The sequence below is a fragment of the Symphalangus syndactylus genome, chromosome 3 (assembly GCF_028878055.3).
Source record: "Symphalangus syndactylus isolate Jambi chromosome 3, NHGRI_mSymSyn1-v2.1_pri, whole genome shotgun sequence".
Taxonomy (NCBI): Eukaryota; Metazoa; Chordata; class Mammalia; order Primates; family Hylobatidae; genus Symphalangus; species Symphalangus syndactylus.
Window position 1 is genome coordinate 44814452 of NC_072425.2, and position 19437 is coordinate 44833888.

The 19437-nt window shown below is 37.3% G+C and overlaps 1 protein-coding gene across 2 annotated transcripts in view; it reads left to right on the plus strand.

The window, feature by feature from the left end:
• Window positions 1-19437, plus strand: part of ERP44 (endoplasmic reticulum protein 44) — a 122145-nt gene that overhangs the window by 56227 nt on the left and 46481 nt on the right. The gene's annotated exons all lie outside the window — the stretch shown is intronic.

The window sequence follows — 19437 nt, forward strand, 5'->3', positions numbered from 1 at the left end:
TATTAACTGGGGTGAGATAGTATCTCATTGTAGTTTTGATTTGCATTTCTTTGACGATCAGTGATGTTGTGCACAGTTTTATATACCTGTTTCCCATTCGTATGTTTTCATTTGAGAAACGTCTATTCAAATATTTTGCTCATTATTTAATCAGATTATTACATTTTTGAGTATAGAGTTGTTTGAGTTCCTTATATATTTTCGTTATTAATCCCTTGTCAGATGGATAGTTGGCAAATATTTTCTCCAGTTCTGTGGGTTGTCTTTTCACTTTGTGGATTGTTTCCTTCGCTGTGCAAAAGCTTTTTAACTTGATGTGATCCCATTTGTCTATTTATTTACTTTGGTTGCCTGTGCCTGTCGGAGATTGCTCAAGAAGTCTTTGCCCACTCCAGTGTCCTGGAGAGTTTCCCCAATGTTTTCTTGTAGTAGTTTCATAGTTTGAAGTCTGAGATTTAAGTCGTTAATTCATTTTGATTTGATTTTTTGTGTATGGCAAGAGATAGGGGTCTAGTTTCATTCTTCTGCATATGGATATCCAGTTCTTCCAGTACCATTTATTGAAGAGACTCCTTTCCCCAGGTTTCCAGGTTCTTGGAACCTTTGTCGAAAATGTGTTCACTGTAGATATATGGATTTATTTCTGGATTTTCTGTTGCACTGATATATGTGTCTGTTTTTTGTGTTTGTTTTGTTGTTGTTGTTGTTGTTGTTGTTGTTTTGAGACAGAATCTTGCTCTGTCGCCAGGCTGGAGTGCAGTGGAGCGATCTCGGCTCACTGCAACCTCCACCTCCCGGGTTCAAGTGATTCTTCTGCCTCAGCCTCCCGAGTAACTGGGACTACAGGCACGTGCCACCATACCCAACTAATTTGTGTATTTTGGGTAGAGATGGGGTTTCACCATGTTGGCCAGGATGGTCTCGATCTCTTGATCTCGTGATCCTCCAGCCTCAGCCTCCCAAAGTGTTGAGATTACAGGCGTGAGCCACTGCGCCCGGCCTGTGTCTGTTCTTTATGCCAGTATCATGCTGTTTTGGTTATAGGTTGGTGCAAAAGTAATTGCGATTTTTGCCCTTTTTTTTAATGGCAAAAAACCGCAATTACTTTTGTGCCAACCTAATACTATACCTCTGTAGCATAATTTGAAGTCAGGTGATGGGATTCCTCCAGTTTTGTTCTTTTTGCTTTAGATAACTTTGGCTATTCTGCGTCTTTTGTGGTTCCATATAAACTTTAGGATTGTTTTTCTATTTCTGTGAAGAATGTCACTGGTATTTTGAGAGGGATTGCATTGAATAGGTAGATTGCTTTTGGTAGTAGTAACATTTTCACAATATTGATTCTTCCAATCCATAAACATAGAATTTCTTTCCTTTTTTTGTCCTTTTCAGTTTCTTCCATCGATGTTTTATAATTATCATTGTAGAGATCTTTCATTTCTTTGGTTAATTCCTAGGTATTTTATTTTATTTGTAGCTATTGTAAATGGGGTTACATTTTTATTTCTTTTTTAGATTGTCCACTGTTGGCATATAAAAATGCTACTGATTTTTGTAAGTTGATTTTGTATCTTGCAACTTTATTGAATTTGTTTATCAGTTCTCATAGTTTTTTGGTGGTCTTTAGGTTTTTCAAAATATAAGATCATATTATTTACAAATAAGGATATTTTGACTTTTTCCTTTCTAATTTGGATTCCCTTTATACCTTTCTCTCATCTGACTGCTCTAGCTAGGACTTCCAGTACTATGTTGAATAATAGTGACAGTGGACATCCTTGTATTCCAAATCTTAGAGGAAAGGCTTTCAGTTTTTCCCCATTCAGTATGATACTAGCTGTGGGTCTATTGTACATGGTCTTCATTAAGTTGAGATATGTTCCTTCTCTGCATAGTTTCTTGGGGGTGTTTATCATGAAGGAATGTTGAATTTTATCAAATGCTTTTTCAGGATCAATTGAAATAATCATATGTTTTTTATCCTTCATTTTCTTGATATAATGTATCACATTGATTGATCTGCATATGTTGAACCATCATGCTTGCATCCCAGAGATAAATCCCACTTGGTCATGATTAACGATCTTTCTAATGTACTGTTGAATTTGGTTTGCTAGTATTTTGTGGAGGATTTTTGCATCAGTATTTATTGGCCTGTAGTTTTCCTTTTGTGGATATGCCTTTGTCCGGTTTTAGTGTCAGGATAATACTGTTCTCATAGAGTGAGTCTGGAAGTATTCCCTCCTCCTTTGTTTTTTGGAATAGTTTGAGTAGGATTGGTATCAGTTCTTCCTTAAATGTTTTGGAGGATTCAGCAGTGAAGCCATCAGGTCCTGGGCTTTTCTTTGCTGGAAGCTTTCTTATTATGGCTTCGATCTCATTATTTGTTATTGGTCTGTTCAGGTTTTGGATTTCTTCATGGCTCAATCTTGGTAGGTTGTATGTGTCTAGGAATGTGTCAGTTTCTTCTAGATTTTCCAATTTATTGGCAAATAGTTGCACACAGTGGCTGCTAATGATCCTTAGAATTTCTGTGGTATCAGTTGTAATGTCTCCTTTTTCATTTCTGATGTTATTTATTTCAGTCTTCTCTCTTTTTTTCATAGTCTGGCTAAAGGTTTGTCAATTTTGTAAAACTTCTCAAAAAACCAACTTTTTGTTACTTGCGCTTTTGTATTGTCTTTTTCATTTCAATTTCATTTATTTCTGCCCTGATCTTTATTATTTCTTTTCTTCTACTAATTTTGGGTTCGGTTTGATCTTGCTTTTCTAATTCTTTAAGAGGTATCATTAGGTTATTTATTGGAAGTTTATTCTTATTTTTTGATGTAGGCATTTATAGCCTCCCTCTTATTTCTACTTTTGCTGAATCCTGTAGGTTTTGGTATGTTGTATTTCCATTATTATTTGTTTCAAGAAAATTTTCAATTTCCTTCTTAATTTCTTCATTGACCACTGGTCATTCAGGAGCATATTAATTTCCATGTAATTGTATAATTTCTAATATTTCTCTTGTTAACCATTTCTAGTTTTATTCCATTGTCATCAGAGAAGATGCTTGAGATAATTTCAATTTTTTTGAATGTTTTAAGACTTGTTTTGTAACCTAACATGTGGTCTGTCCTTGAGAATGAGCTTTGTGATGAGGAAAAGAATGTGTATTCGGCAGCCATTGAATGAAATGTTCTGTAAATATCTGTTAGGTCCATTTGGTTTATAGTGCAGGTTAACTGTGATGTTTCCTTGTTGATTTTCTGTCTGGAAGATCTGTCCAAGGCTGAAAGTAGGGTATTTAAGTCTCCAGCTATTATTGTGTTGGGGTCTCTCTTTAGCTATAATAATACTTGCTTTATATATCTGGATGTTCCAGTGTTGGGTGTGTATATATTTACATTGTATTACATGCATTACATATGTATATGCATTGTATTTACAATTGTTATATCCTCTTGCTGAATTGACCCCTTTGTCATTATATGTGACCTTCTTTATCTCTTCTTACAGTTTTTGTCTTGAAATCTATTTTGTCTGATACAAGCATAGTGATCTTGCTCTTTTTTGGTTTCCATTGGCATGGAATATCTTTTTCCATTTCTTTATTTTCAGTCTATGTGTGTCTTTACAGGTAGAGTATGTTTTTTGTAAGCAACAGATCTTTGGGTCTTTTTTTTTTTTTAAATCCATTTCACCAATCTTTGCCTTTTGATTGAAGAGTTTAGTTCATTTATATTCAGTGTTATTACTGATAAGTAAGGGCATACTCCTTCCATTTTGTTATTTGTTTTCTCATTGTTTTGTGGTCTTCTCTTCCTTCTTTCCTTCCTTGCTGTCTTCCTTTTAGTGAAGGTGATTTTCTCTGGTGATATGATTTCATTTCTTTTTATTTTTTATATATCAGTTGTATGTTTGATTTGAGGTTACCATGTGGCTTCCAGATACTATCTTATAACTCATTATTTTAAGCTGATAACACTGCCTAAACAAACAAATGAACAAGCAAAAAGAGAACTAATAAAAACTGTACACTTTAACTTCATCTCCCTGCTTTTTAACTTTTTGTTGTTTCTGTTTATATCTTTTTATACTTTTTATGTCTTGAAAAGTTGTTGTGGTTATTATTTTTTGATTGGTCCCTAATTTAGTCTTTTTACTTAAGAGTAGTTGACACACCACAATTAGTGTTATAATATTTTCTGTTTGTCTGTGTACTTTCTATTTTCCGTGACTTTAGTACGTTCAGATGATTTCTTATTGTTTATTAATGTCTTTTTCTTTCTCATTAATGTACTCCCATTAACGTTTCTTTTAGGACACATCTGATGTTGATGAAATCCCTCAGGTTTTGTTTGTGTGGGAAAGTCTTTATTTCTCTTTCATAATTGAAGGATGTTTTTGCCACTATAATAATAGTGGGATGTTATCCCACTATTCTGGGGTAAAAGTCTTTTTCCTTCAGCAGTTTGAATATATCATGCTACCCTCTTGTGGCGCATAAGGTTTCCACTGAAAAGTCTGCTGCCAGACCTATTGGAGCTCCATTATATGTTATTTGTTTCTTTTCTCTTGCCTCTGGTTATTCAGGCCAAAGGGCTCTTCAGTAAGCAGGTGATAAATCCTGTCGAGTGGGTCCTTCTTTTCAAAGCAGCAGGTTCCCTTCCAGCCCAGGGTGTATCTAGAAATGTCATCCAGGAGCTAGGGCCTGGAAAGGGTGCTTCAGGACTGTCTGGTGCCCTGTCTTGCTGTGACTGAGCTGGTATCCCAGATGCAAGACAAAGTCCTCTCCACTCTTCCCCTCCTCTCCTTGAGCAGAAGGAAGGGGTCTCTTTTGGAGCTGTGAGCTGTGCAGTCTGGGGTTAATGGAGGGGTGATGCCAGCAACCCCTTAAGCCATCCTGGCTGGTGTCTCAGTAGGTCATATATCCGCCCACCATGTCCATTGGCTCTGAGCCCAGTTCAGCCCTAAGACTTGCCAAGAAGTTGCAGTTCTTGTGGCCTACACTGCCTTTCAAGTTTATTTAGGGGCCCAGAGCACTGTAGCACAAGGTGGTAATGTTTGCCAGAACTCAAGTTCTGACTGCTGAGATGGGTGATTTTCCTCTGGCTTGGGCTAGTTTAAATACTCCCTCCATGTGTGGGCGTCAGCTGAGTTCTGTTCAATTTTGCTTTCTGCTATAATAGGGAAGCCCTGAGTTCAAGGCAATGTCTCGCAATTGTTGTGCTCTCCTTCTCCCAATCACTGTTTATTGTACTGTGCAGCTGCTGCCAGGGGATGAGTGAGGAGTGGTGTTGGTGATTCAAGACAGTTTTTTCTACCTTCTCACTGCCTCTTTCAGTGAAACGAAGTTAAAACCAGGTAATGTGAGTGTTCACCTGATTTTTGGTTCTTATGAAAGTGCTTATTTTGTGTAGATAGTTGTTAAATTGGTGTCTTTGCAGGAGGGACAATTGGTGGAGCTTTCTGTTTCACCATCTTGCTCCGCCTCTCTCTAGAGGTAATTTTTTTTTAATCTGTTAAGCAATCTCTCCCTATCCTCCCCTCCCTACTACCCCTCCCACCCTCTAATAACCACAATTCTACTCTCTACTTATATGAGCTCAACTCTCTTAGCTCCCACATATGAATGAGAACATGCAGTATTTATTTTTCTGTGCCTGGCTTATTTCACTTAACATAATGTCCTCTAGTTCCATTTATGTTGCCATGAATGACAGGATGTCATCCTTTTTTGTTCATTTTCAACTTTTATTTTAGAATCAGGGGATACATGGGGGTATATGTGCAGGATTATTACATAGGCATATTGCGGGGTTTTGAGATTTGGGGTATAACTGCACCTGTCAACCTGCTGTGAGCAGAGTACCCAATAGGTAGCTTTTTAGTCCTTGCCCCACTTGCTCTTGCCTCTCTCTGGTAGTCCACAGTGTCTATTGTTCACATCTTTATGTCCATGTATACCTAACGTTTTGCTCCCATTTAAAAGTGAGAACAGGCAGTATTTTGTTTTCTGTTTCTGTGTTAGTTCACTTAGGATAATGGCCTCCAGCTGCATCTATGTTGCTGCAAAGGACATGATTTCATTCTTATATATGTGGCTGCATTGTGTACCATGGCATGTATGTACCACATTTTCTTTTTCAGTCTGCCATTGATGGACGCTGCAGAAGTCATGATTTTGTTGATTTTTATAGCTGCATAGTAATCAGTTGTGTATATGTACCACATTTTCTTTATCCAGTCCACTGTTGATGGATACCTAGGTTGGTTCTGTGGTTTTGCTATTGCGAATAGTGCTGCAAGGAACATATGCATGCATGTGTCCTTTTGGCAGGACAATTTATTTTCCTTTGGGTATATCCCCAGTAATGGGATTGCTGGGTTGAATGGCAATTCAACTCTTAGTTCTTTGTGAAATCTCCACACTGCTCTCCACAGTTGGAGTAGTTTACTTTCCCATCAACAGTTGTTTAAGTGCCTCATTTTCTCTTCAGCCTTGCCATCATCTGTTCTTTTTTGACTTTTAAACAAAAGCTATTCTGACTGGCATGGGATGGTATCTCATTGTGGTTTTGATTTGCATTTCTTTGATGATTAGTGATAATAAGCATTTTTTCATACGTTTGTTGGCTGCTTGTATGTCATCTTTTGAAAAGTGTTCACATCCTTTGTCCACTTTTTGTTTTTTTATGTACTTTTTGTTTTTATTTTTATTCTTATTTTTTTAAGACAGTTTCGCTCTTGTTGCCCAGGTTGGAGTGCAATGGCACAATCTTGGCTCACTGTAACCTCTGTCTACCGGGTTCAAGCGATTCTCCTGCCTCAGCCTCCTAAATAGCTGGGATTACAGGCACATGCCACCATGCCCAGCTAATTTTGTATTTTTAGTAGAGATGACGTTTCACCGTGTTGCCTAGGCTGGTCTTGAACACCTGACCTCAGGTGATCCATCCACCTCGGCCTCCCAAAGTGCTGGAATTACAGGCCTTTGCCTACTTTTTAATGGGGTTATGTGTGTTTTGTTTATTGATTTAATAAGTTCCTTATAGATCCTAGATATCAGACCTTTGTTGAATGCATCACTTGCAAATATTTTCTTCCACACTGTAGGTTGTCTGTTTGCTTCCTTGATAGTTTCTCTTGCAGTTCAGAGGCTCTTTAGTTTAATTAGGTCCCACTTACCAGTTTTTGTTTTTGTTGCAGTTGCTTTTGGTGTCTTAGCCATAAATTTTTTGCCAAGGCCAATGTCGAGAAAGGTATTTCCTAGGTTTTCTTACAGGATTTTTATAGTCTGATGTTGTACGTTTAAGTCTTTAATCCGTCTTGACTTAAGTTTTGTATATGATGATATGTAGAGGTCCAGTTTCATTCTTTTGCATGTGGATAGCCAGTTATTCCAATACCATTTATTGAATAGGGAGTCTTCTTCCATTGCTTATTTTTGTTGATTTCGTAGAAGATCAAGTGGTTGTAAGTGTGTGGCTTTATTTGAGCTCTCCGTTCTGTTCCATTATTCTATGTGTCTGTTTTTGTACTAATATCATACTGTTCTGGTTATCATAGCCTTGTAGTATAGTTTGAAGTCCAGTAATGTGATACCTCTGGCTTTGTTCTTTTTGCTTAGGTTTGCTTTGGCTATTGAGGCTCTTTTTTGGTTCTGTATGAATTTATAGTAGTTTTTTCTAATTCTGTGGAAATGAATTTATATCGTTAAAATGGCCATACTGCCCAAAACAATTTACAGATTAATACTATTCCTGTCTTTCTCTGTTTGACTGGCTGGGTTGTATTTCTTTTTCTTTTTTTTTTTTTTTGTTTTTATGTTTCTTTTAATTAAGTGAAAGCAAGTTAATTAGGAAAGCAAGGGAATAAAAGAAATGGCTGCTGCATAGGCAGAGCAGCCGCAAGGGCTGCTGGCTGGCTATTTTTATGGTTACTTCTTTATTATATGCTAAACAAAGGGTGGATTATTTATGAGTTTTCCAGGAAAGTGGTGGGTAATTCCTGAAACTTCCTGCCCTTTTTAGATCATGTAAGGTAACTTCCTGACATTGCCATGTCATTTGTAAACTGTCATGGTGCTGCTAGGAGTGTTTTGTTTTTTAGCATGATAATGCATTGTATTAATAATTATCATATAATGAGCACTGAAAATGACAAGAGGTCACTTTCATTGTCATCTTGGTTTTGTTGGGTTTTGGCCAGCTGCTTTACTGCAACCAACCTGCACGGTTATTGTGACCTGTATGTTGTGCCAACCTCCTATCTCATCCTATGGCTTAGAATGCCTAACCTCCTGAGAATGCAGCTCAGTAAGCCTCAGCCTTATTTTACCCAACCCCTATTCAACATGGAGTCACTCTGGTTTGAACTCCTCTGACAGAATTGCCCTGATTGAGTGGCTTCTGGCATATTTCCCCTCTCTCTTTTACAAGGGAACCCTTAATCCTAAGGATTGTAGAGGGACAAAGATCCATATTCTGTAACTTGAGCCTGAATAGGGGCAATTATATTCCTGCCTACCTATTAGAGTCTCTTGTATTCAGGGTAGAGAGGAGCTGAGTCAGAAAGAATTGGTATGTCGAGGGCCGTTCATAACTCTGAGTTCTAATAAAAGTTGATATCCATCCCTCTTGCTTCTTCTGAGTACCAGCCAGAGATGACTGGTTCATTCACAGGAATAAGCAGAGTCAGTCTCAATTGCAGAAAAAAACTCAAAAACAACTGATGAGACAGGTGTACCATAGTTTTCTCTCCAGTCCTCATTTTTACTAACGATAAATCATGGTAAGACTGCTTTGCTTTATTATACTTGGCCTGGTTATTTGTATAAAGTGCAGCAAGAATAATTATTTTTCATACAGGCTTTCTTAATTGGCTTTAATGGAACTTTCTTTCATAGAAGGAGTCTCAGGTTAGACTTTTTTTAAAAGTTGAGCCCAGCCATGGGTTTGTATCCTCAAATACCTATGAGTTTAGTAAATTCCTTTCCTCTTGAGGTCCCAAGATAACTTGGGGCTCCTGGGCCTATCAGAAAGTGACATTCTTTACTTACCACAGGTCAGAAACGATGTACAGGGACTGGGTAGACAAGGTGTGAGGCCAGTTTTCCTAAGGGGCTTTTATTGGCTCTACAAGTCAAGGTTGATTCCTTAAAGGAAAGCACACCATTCTAGTCAAAGCCTTGGTAAAATAACAAATTTTTCCAATTGTGTCATGATGCAAAAGAAAACATTCTTATTGCACTTATGCAAATAACTGTATTGCCATAAGTTAAGAATACTTACAAATAGTTTCCAAATTCTGGAGAAATCAGGTAGAAACAAATATGCTCCAAATTTTGTTCACAGGAGTATACTTTACTCAATTATTAAAAGCTGTTAATAGCTCAAAAGTTTCCTTGATTCTTAAAAACTAAACAAAGGATCAGCAACATTGTAAGCAAAAAGTCAAAAAAGATTATTTTTGTCCTCTATTAGTTAGGTCCATGCAGTTAATACCTGTCTTGCTTAATAGTCACGAACATTTCAGCTCTTCCTGAGTCCTGAATGCTTTTTCCTCTAAAGTCAGAATCTCTAAAGATCAGAAACCTACATTCAAGAATACCTGTTAGAGTTCTATAGTTGATTATAAAACCACCTTCTGAAGAGGATCAATATAAGACAACAATTGTCTGTGGATGACAAAAAGTCTTAGGACAGCCACTATTAAAGCCACAATTGACAAGTTAATTTTGCTTACTTCTGTGCCATACAACAATTTTACATATCAATTATAATTATTAATAACATAGACTAAGTCATTTCAGAATAATAGGAGTTTCTCATAATTTTAGAACACATACTAGTAACATATTTATACAAATATGGCCCAAAGAAAGCCAAATACCATCTCATATTTGGCAATGCTTCTTATATGATTTTTATACCAAATAAGCCAAATATGTCATTTTTTGACTTTAGGGGACCTAATATCTAAAAGATTAATTAGGTCAGAAAAGACATAATTTATAACTTGATTTAAGCACTTACTAGTTTTAAGCCAATAGATGCTTTTTTTACATCACACACAACATATATAAATACACAGAAGATCGAGTAGTTGTAAGATTTTTTACTTCCCAGTTTTTTAATTGGATTACTGGCTTCAGGGTGGAGCCTTGGAGGAACAGGGCCAGGAAAGCATGCAGTTTCTACAGCCTAATAAGCAGGCATAGCTGGAATGCAAAATAGATCCCCCAAATTAAGGGTCCCATTTTTATACCAGATACTGGATCCCAAAAAAAGAGGGAGCCAGCCCATCTCCCATGGGAGTCTTATCTCTCAGTGGGGTGTGAGCACATTTTCATACCTTCTAGGGGGCCAAGAGCATGCTTCTCTAATCCAAATGTGCAGAGTCAAGTATTCAACCATAACTGCCATTAAGCATGCCCAAAAGTACATTTCTTACCTAGTTCTTTCATAATTCAAAGTAATTTCTGATACCTTCCAAAGTCAAAAACATCAGATAACACAGTGCAAAACAGAACAGAGCCTTAGATTTTGAGAGGAATCTTACCTATTTCTAATTTCTAGGGTTTCATGAGGAAAACAGAGGTTTTTCCCAAAACAGGGTCTGTCGTGCCTCCTCTGTTTTTCCCAAGGAATCCCAGGCTGTTAGAGCTTGAATATCTGCTTTTAATTAAGCTAACTTTTAACCATACACTCTTAAAAAAACAGTTCTTTTAAATTTCTTATTATCTGACTTTAGCCAGGCCAAATGACCAGTATTTCTGGCTTTTGAACTTTACCAAAGGTAATCTCCAAGGTGCTCAGAGAAAGGAAAATTCAAGATGGTTCGCGGAGGGGGAGGGAGTCAGCAAATGATAAAGGTCTTACAGATATTAAACCAGAAAGGACTCATTCCCTAAGCCAGGAATTGAACCCGCAACCTGTGCCACCATTGTGAAAAGACAAAGCCTTAGCTACTAAGCTACAGCATTGGACAGTTTCTATTGCTCTTCCCTGAAGGAGCCTAGAGCAGTCAGTTTTGAGCTTGCAAAGGCTTTTAACAGCTTAAGATAATTTTTTGAGCAAACTATGACATGGACACCAAAACTCCTGTTCCCTGAATGGCAGAGACCAACAGAAAGTACTGACCCATTCTTACAAGGTCAAGCTCCCAAAGACGTAGAACAAAATGAGAAGGAAACTTCAGCATTTTTTTTTTTCAGGTACTTGCAGCAAAATTTGTAATTAACCAGTTTTCCAGGCTGGCTTGAACCTGGGCTTATGGGATCCTAAGCCCGTGTTCTGTTCATAAAGGTATTCTTCTTTATGACAGAGCAATGTGGAAAGACAAAGTTGTAGCACAAAGTACACCAGATTCGCTACAGTAGCCACTCTGCTTGGTATGCAATATGGAATTGGCAAGGCTCAAACTTGCCCTCGGATGAGCCCTGTCATCTTTAATCCAACCTCTGCCCTCATGTGGTCTCTGGGCACAGAGGATAGGAAAGGGAGAAAAGATAGGAAAGGGAGAAAAGCATTCATTGCCTGCAGCAAGGTGGGGAAGGCAAGATGCTCAGGGAGGCCAGAGAAAGACCTACTTATTGCAGCGACACTGAATCAAAAGTTCAGGCGGTCACTTGTCAGTTGCAAAGGGGTTTTCCAACAGTCTCATCAGCTTTCAAGTTTCCCCTTTTGGGGAGAAAAAAGGCTCCCCATGTCCAGTGACCCTGTACATGCCTAATCCTGTCACCCACAGCTGTCAGCGAAGAGTACAAGGCAGATTAATCCAAAGAGAATAGTGGTTAACACCCCATAATGCCAAATCCATTCATAGCTGAGGGGAACTTTACTGAGGGGGGCCTCTAACTCCCTAAATTTTAGGAAGTATTCTAACCATCCTAAGCTGGGCCTTGAACCCAAGTTCCACCAGTTGTCCTTGCCTTTTATTAAGAGGGGCCTTTAACCCACTCTTTTTTAGGAGACACTCTAACTCCCCTCAGTTGGGCCTCTAACCCAATCCCATCCTTTACCTGGGTACCCCACTACTTACTCAGAGTTGGCCATTTGGTGCTGCAGTCTGTTTCCTTTTGGATTGGGGGTTTCCTCAATATTGTCCCTCCATGGTTCGCCAGGAGGATATTACCAGAAAGGAGTCCTGATCCAGACCCCTAGAGAAGATTCTTGGATCTCAAGAAAGAATTTGAGGTAAATCCATAAAGTGAAAGCAAGTTTATTAGGAAAGTAAGGGAATAAAAGAATGGCTACTCCATAGGCAGAGCAGCCCTGAGTTGTATTTTATTGTGTATATGTACCATATTTTCTTTTTTCTTTGTTTTTGAGACTGAGTCTTGCTCTGTTGCCAGGCTGGAGTGCAGTGGCACGATCTCGGCTCACTGCAACCTCTGCCTTCTGGGTTCAAGCGATTCTCCCGCCTCAGCCTCCTGAGTAGCTGGAACTACAGGTGCGCACCACCACACCCAGCTAATTTTTGTATTTTTACTAGAGACGGGGTTTTGCCATGTTGGCCAGGATGGTCTCTTATCTCTTGACCTCGTGATCCGCCCACCTCGGTCTCCCAAAGTGCTGGGATTACAGGCATGAGCCACTGCACCCAGCCCCACATTTTCTTTATCCATTCATCTGTTAATGGCCACGTAGGTTGATTTCGTATTTTGACTATTGTAAATAGTGCTGCAGTAAACACGGCGGCGCAGATATGTCCTTGCTATACTGACTTCCTTTTCTTTGGATAAATACCCAGTAATGGAATTGCTGGATCATGTGGTAGTTCTATTTTTAGGTTTTGAGGAACCTCCATTTTGTTTTCCATAGTGGCTGTGCTACTTTACTGTCTCATCAACAACATGTGAATGTTTCCCTTTCTCCAATCCTCTCCAGTATGAATCATTTTTCACATTTTTGTTAATAGCCATTCTAACTGGGGTGAGATGATATCTCATTGTGGTTTCAATTTGTATGTAACCACATGATTAGTGAAACTGACAGTTTTTTCATATGCTTTTTGGCCATTTGTATGTCTTTTGAGAAATGTTTGTTGAGGTGCCATGCTCTTTTTAAAATTGGATTTTGTTGTCATTGTTGTTGTTGCTTGTATATTCTGGATGTTAATCCCTTATCAGGTGATTAGTTTACAGATATTTCCACTAATTCTCAGGTTGCCTCTTCACTCCATTGAGTGTTTCCCTTGCCCTACAGAAGCTTTTTAGTTTGATAAAATCCCATTTGTCTATTTTTGCCTGTGCATTTAAAGCCATATCCATAAAAATCTTTGCCCAGACCAATGTGCTAAAGCATTTCCCCTGTGTTTTCTTCTACTGGTTTTATAGTTTTGGGTCTTAAATTTATGTCTTTAATCCATTTTGAGTTGATTTTTGTTTATGGTGAGAGATAGGGGCACTTAGAATTTTTTTTATAACTATTGTGAAAACTATTTTAGACTCAGTTAGAAATAGATTTTAAAAATTGTGTCATTAATGTGTGTGCCTTAAAAGGAAAATAAATTTGTTCAAGTTATAGAGTCTGACTCGTGCATCATTTCTCAACTGAGTTGAGTTTTTTTTTTTTTTTTTACACAATATTGGCCTCCATGCCATTAACAGTATTGGTAATGCTCTACTCTCTCTAGGAATTTCTTCCAAGCTGCTAAAACCCATTCTGCAAGTATTGATGCTATCACTTTACTATTTGACTAACCTCAGAGTTTATTTTTTCTGAATTGAAATATATCTCTGCTAGTTAAGCAACTTTTCTTCAAAGTTACCAAAATATAAACCAAAATGTTAATAGTGGTTTTCTCCAGTGGTGGTTGGAAGTGGTTCTTGTTTTCTTCTTTATAACTGTCTGCTTTCCAAAATTTCTAAACACACATACACATGCATGTACACATGCACACAATTAAAACATGGCCTTGCTTCAACTTGCTTCACATCTTATCTTCTGCAGTCTTATCATTTGGGGAATTCAGGAGTATAATTCATTATTCTCCTTGGTGGTCGTGCTTGCTGCCTTGAATCTAGAAATTCCCATCAGTCAGCCCCTGGTGGGACCAGGTTCTCTGCTGACCTCCAGTGGCCTTAGGCTGTATGGCACTAAGCAAGAGGCGTTCATATGTTTGCTGGTCAGTGCAGAAGAGACCCACACTTGCGTTTTTAGGAAAGTACTTTGTAATTGTCCTTGATTAGGTAGCACATGCACCCATGTACCTGAGTTACTCTTAGCTGTCTTCCAGTGCAACTCGAACCTTACTTATTGGAAATTGAGAAGCTTTTTATAGGAACTATATATAAATATTATAATAAGAACAAGAAAATATGAAGTGAAGAATTTATGTGCATAAAACAGAATTTGGATGAGCAGTTAAGCCTGAGTTCTGAGTGAACTTCTAGGCTTTGCTTATTAGTTTTCTGCTGAGGTATTTTGTTTTGTTTTTTGGGGATGTTTGTCTTTTGGGGTTTTTTTTGTTTTGAGGGGTGCAGTTTGGGAATGGGAAGAGGTACACAGGCAGCAGTGGTTCTTCTCCTGGAACCAGAATAACAATAAGACTTTCCTGTTGAAATGATCTGCCTCTTTGTATTTTCTGCCATGGATAACCATTGCAGGGAGAGACGTTGCTGAAACGAGTATGAGGCAATTTCCCCATTTGGAACCCTGCTGGGTATTAGTGAGGCAAGCAGGCAGGACCCATCAAGGAAAAGTAAGTGGCCATTGGAGCAAAAATACATGCTAATTTTCTAATCAGCTGTTAACCTTCTGGGATTTATAATTCCTCTGACATCCATTTTAACATTTGATCTATCCAGTTAATTTTAAAAACCCATTTATTATACCCCTTAAGTCATTTTTTGTTATATTGTCAAAGTGTCACATTCTAATTATCTTAAAATCACTTTTGGCCAAAGCTTGTAAAAAAAAAAAAAGTCAGCATTATGTCTGAGATTATTGATCAATGTAATTTTAAGGTTTTTGCTTCTTAATAATTAAACGCCACTGCATTATGCAGCATACCTGCTGCCAGGATGTTGTTTGAGAATGAAGTAAATGAATATCTAATCCCCTAATAGTTTTCAAATATTTTAAATCCTTTTCTCTCTATAACCAGAATTTTAAAGCAACCTAAAGATTGTAATGTTTGTTAATAGACTCTTGTGATTTTTGCCACAACTATTACAGCAGCTTCCTTACTAGTCTCCCTGGTTCTCTACTACTGCCAGGTGAATTTTTTGAAAGCCCAGCTCTACAGCTCAGTGGCTGCTTATCACAAACAGGATAAAATTCAAACTCCATCAGCTTAGTGCTTAAGACCCTATAGAGTCCGTCTCTAACCTTATTTATTCTACTCCTGGTTTATGCATACTTGCTGTTAGCACACTACTTTCTCATTGTGCCCACTAATTCATCAAGTTTAGAAAGTTGAAAGCATTATATTGTCTCCTGCAGTGTATCTTGCTGTCCATTTTCATACTGATACTTAGGACACAGATGGAAAATATATGTTTTCTATTAGACTAGTTTCTTTGCTTCTGAGTCCATCTCACATCCTCTCTGCCAGATCCTTTGGGTATTAAAAAAGATTCCTTGACTTCTTGTTGACAAAGTAGGCACCAGCTACGCTAGTTTACCTTTATTAACATTGAATATTGGACCTAAATGAAACCTACTAGGAATATTTTACTTTCACAGGGTTTTATATTATTGAATTTTAGTTTAAAAAATTATTATTATTACTGATTTTTTGCCAGTATGAAAGACAAAATATTATCTGGGAGTTTTAATTTGTAACTTTCTGATTATAACTGAACATATGTAATAGTTTATTGGCAATCTGTATTTCTTTCATAAACTGATAGCTTTAACTCACTTATCTTTTTGGTAGTCTTTTTTTAGTTCATTCTTTTTATATTCTGAATATTAATCAGTTGTCTCTAGTACATGTCACAAATACCTTTCTTTCTGTCTGTCTTAAAAATTCATGTTTTTCTTTTAATGTTTAGATGCTTCCTAGTCTTTGTGGCTTCAAAATCTGGCAAATGTCTTGGCTGCATGTGGTCTTGATACAGGGTTGCAGGTCCTTTCCAAAGTAGACGTTGTCTCCTAAGTACCAGGAGGCCATAGGAGATTTTTCATCTTTGTGACCCAACTCCCCAGGTTTGTATATCACCCCAGCACTCAGCAGATGTCCTCTGGAGACATTTCTCTTGCCTATGCAGGTATAATTCTCAGCCCTAAATCTGCAACTGCAGACTTAATTTCCAAAACAAATTATACAGGAAACCTATAGGAAAGAAAATGGCTAGTGATCTTTGCTTACCTTAGGAATGGTTCTTCCCTTCCTGGAATGTCAGTTCCTTTAGTGGTTTTCATGATTTCTGATATCTTAAAAATATGATACAAAGTTTTTTCTAGTTGTTGCAGTAGAGGACCAACACATTTTTGCTACCCACTACACCCTACTTGAAAATGGAAATCCATTTGTAGATTCGCTTTTGGATTTTCTGTGAACTCAATAGAAACATCTGCAAATAATGACATTTCTTCCTTTCCAGTCTTTTTTTATTGTTATTATTTTGACCAAGAACTCCAAATCAGTGTTATGTAGAACTGATAGCAGGCATCTTTTTTCTTTCTTGATCTCAGCATGAAAGCTTTTAGTATATCACCATTCAGTTGTTTGGTATATCAGCTTTTAGTATATCACCAGTCAGTTGTTTATTTAAATATCCTTTTTTTCAATTAAGGAAGTTCTCTTCCTAGTTTGCTAAGAGTGTTTAAGCATGAATGGATATAGATTTTTATCAAATGTTTTTCTGCTTTTGAGAGATAACAAAATTTGTCTCTTTCATTCTGTCAGTGTTGTGATGTACATTAATTGGTTTTCAAATATTTATCTAAACTGAAGTGCTAGACTAAATCCAGCTTTATTGTGCTGTATTATCCTTTGTATGTAGTGCTAAGTTTGTTAATATTTCTATTCAAGTTTTGCATCTATGTTCTTGAGTAAGATTAACAAATACTTTTTTTTTCTCATAATATTCTTGTCAGGATTCCCATGAAGGTTACGTTGACCTCAAAAACTAGTTGGGAAGTGTTCCCTATTTTTGTATTCTCTGGAATAGTTTGTGTAAAATTGCCATTATTGGCTCTTTAAATGTTTGGTAGAGTACTGGTGAAGATGTGTGGGAATGGAGTTTTCTTTGTGGAAAGGCCTTGAATTAGATTTGGGTTCTTTAATAATTGTAGGATTCTTTTTTGAGATGGGGTCTTGCTATGTTTCCCAGTCTAGTCTTGAACTCCTGGGCTCAAGCAAACCTCCTGCCTCAATCTTACCATAGCCGGGGCTATGGGCATGTGTCACTGTACCTGGCAATAATTTTAGGACCATTTATATCTTCTATTCCTTCTAGTGTCGGTTTTGATTGGTTATATTTTCATGGGAATTATATGAATCATCAAACTTATTGGAATTAACTTACTGATAATAGCTATCAGTGGAAGGAGCTTAGAAGTATATTTTTTGAAAGAGAACAACATGAGGTCATACCAGTACTTCCAATTCAAATTATAGGGTTTTTACTTAATTACTCAGTTTTATATATTTTTTCCTTATGCTGAAAATCTTGATTCTTAATGTTATTAGCATGATTACTCATGTGCTTTATCTGTAATATATGTGTATGTATTTAATTTCAAAATAACAATGCCAGTACTAAATTTTTTTTAAATTTCATTTTGTTTTAATGTTAAATATTTCCATGGTTCCAAAGTCAAAACTATAAAACCAAAATATAGTCAGGGAATTCATCCCTGACCTCTCCATTTTCTCCCATTGGTGTTTTTTTTTTTGTGGGCAGAGGAGAGACAACTATATAAGCAAGCATATATAGACATGTAAATATGTGTGCATGTATATACATATGTATTTATATTTCTTCTCCAAGTTTCTTCTCCCTATTTCTTATACAAATATTTGACCTGTACACACTCTTCTGCACCTGGCTTTTTTTTTTTTTTAAACTTATCTTGAAGATTGCTCCTTAGCAGCAAACAGAGATCTTTTTTATTTCTTTATGTTACAGCCTAGTACTTCATTATATGGGTACCATACTTTATTCAGCCAGTCTCCTATTGATGGACATTTGGAGAAATAGTAACTTTTTTGTTGTTGTTGTTGTCGAGTCAGGGTTTCACTCTGTCACCCAGTCTGGAGTGCACTGGTACCATCTTGGTTCACTGCAACCTCCTCCTCCCAGGTTCAAGAGATTCTCGTGCCTCAGCCACCAGATAGCTGGGATTACAGGCGTGCGTCACCATGCCTGGTTAATTTTTGTATTTTTAGTAGAGACAAGGTCTTGCCGTGTTGGCCAGACTGGCCTCAAACTCCTGACCTCAAGTGATCCACCTGCCTCAGCCTTCCAAAGTGCTGGGATTACAGGCATGAGCCCCTGGGCTTGGCCAAAATAGAAACTTTTAAAAAGGCATTTTCCATTCTCAAGACTACAACACTGTAGTGTAGGCCATTAGAACTATTTGATCTAATTTTTAAAAACTTTTTGTTTATACATCATGCAAAAATTCATTTTATGGCTAGGCACAGTGGCTCACAACTGTAATCCCAGCTTTGGGAGGCTGAGGCGGGAGGATTGCTTGAGCTCAGGAGTTCAAGACTGACCTGGGCAACATAGTGAGACCTCATCTCTACAAAAAATAATTAAAAATTTAAAAAATTTAAGATTAGCCGGGCATGGTGGCACACACCTGTTGTCCCAGCTACTCTGGAGGCTGAAGTGGGAGGATTGCTTAAGTCTAGGAAGTTAAGGCCGTGGTGAGCTGTGATCGTGCCACTGTACTCCAGCCTGGGTGACAGAGCAAGACCCTGTCTTCCAAAAAAAAAAAAAAAAAAGAAATCAAAGTTTCCTATTTTTTTTTTATGATTTCTCAGGTTATTTATCATTGTAAGTAGGATAAGCTCAAGTCTTTGCGGCTTTTGCTTTATTACAGGTGTCTCTATTTTATTTAAAAGACTTCTACTTGTTTATGGTACCACTCTCTCATTTCTCAATTTGTAGTACCAATTTAATATCATTAAATCCTTGCTCAGGTAATAGGACCCATCATCTTTATAGCACCCCAAAGACATAGTCTTTCCTTGTAATTTATCAGGTTGAAAAGGGACATATAGTTGATGTGTATCTATTATTCATCTGCTTCAAGGAAGTACCAACTCCTAAAGCAGACAGATTATTGTCTATGTTAATTATGTATAAATTAAAATGTCTTCAGATTTCTGTGATTTGATGAATAAAGCATTCTTTTCAATCTTAGTATGACCAGTTGTTCCCGTTGCTTATTCATATTTGTCTTCTGTTTAAAGAATTTTAGTAATCAATCATGATTTCTACTTTATAAATCCACATGGAATTTGCCAAAGTGCTATATA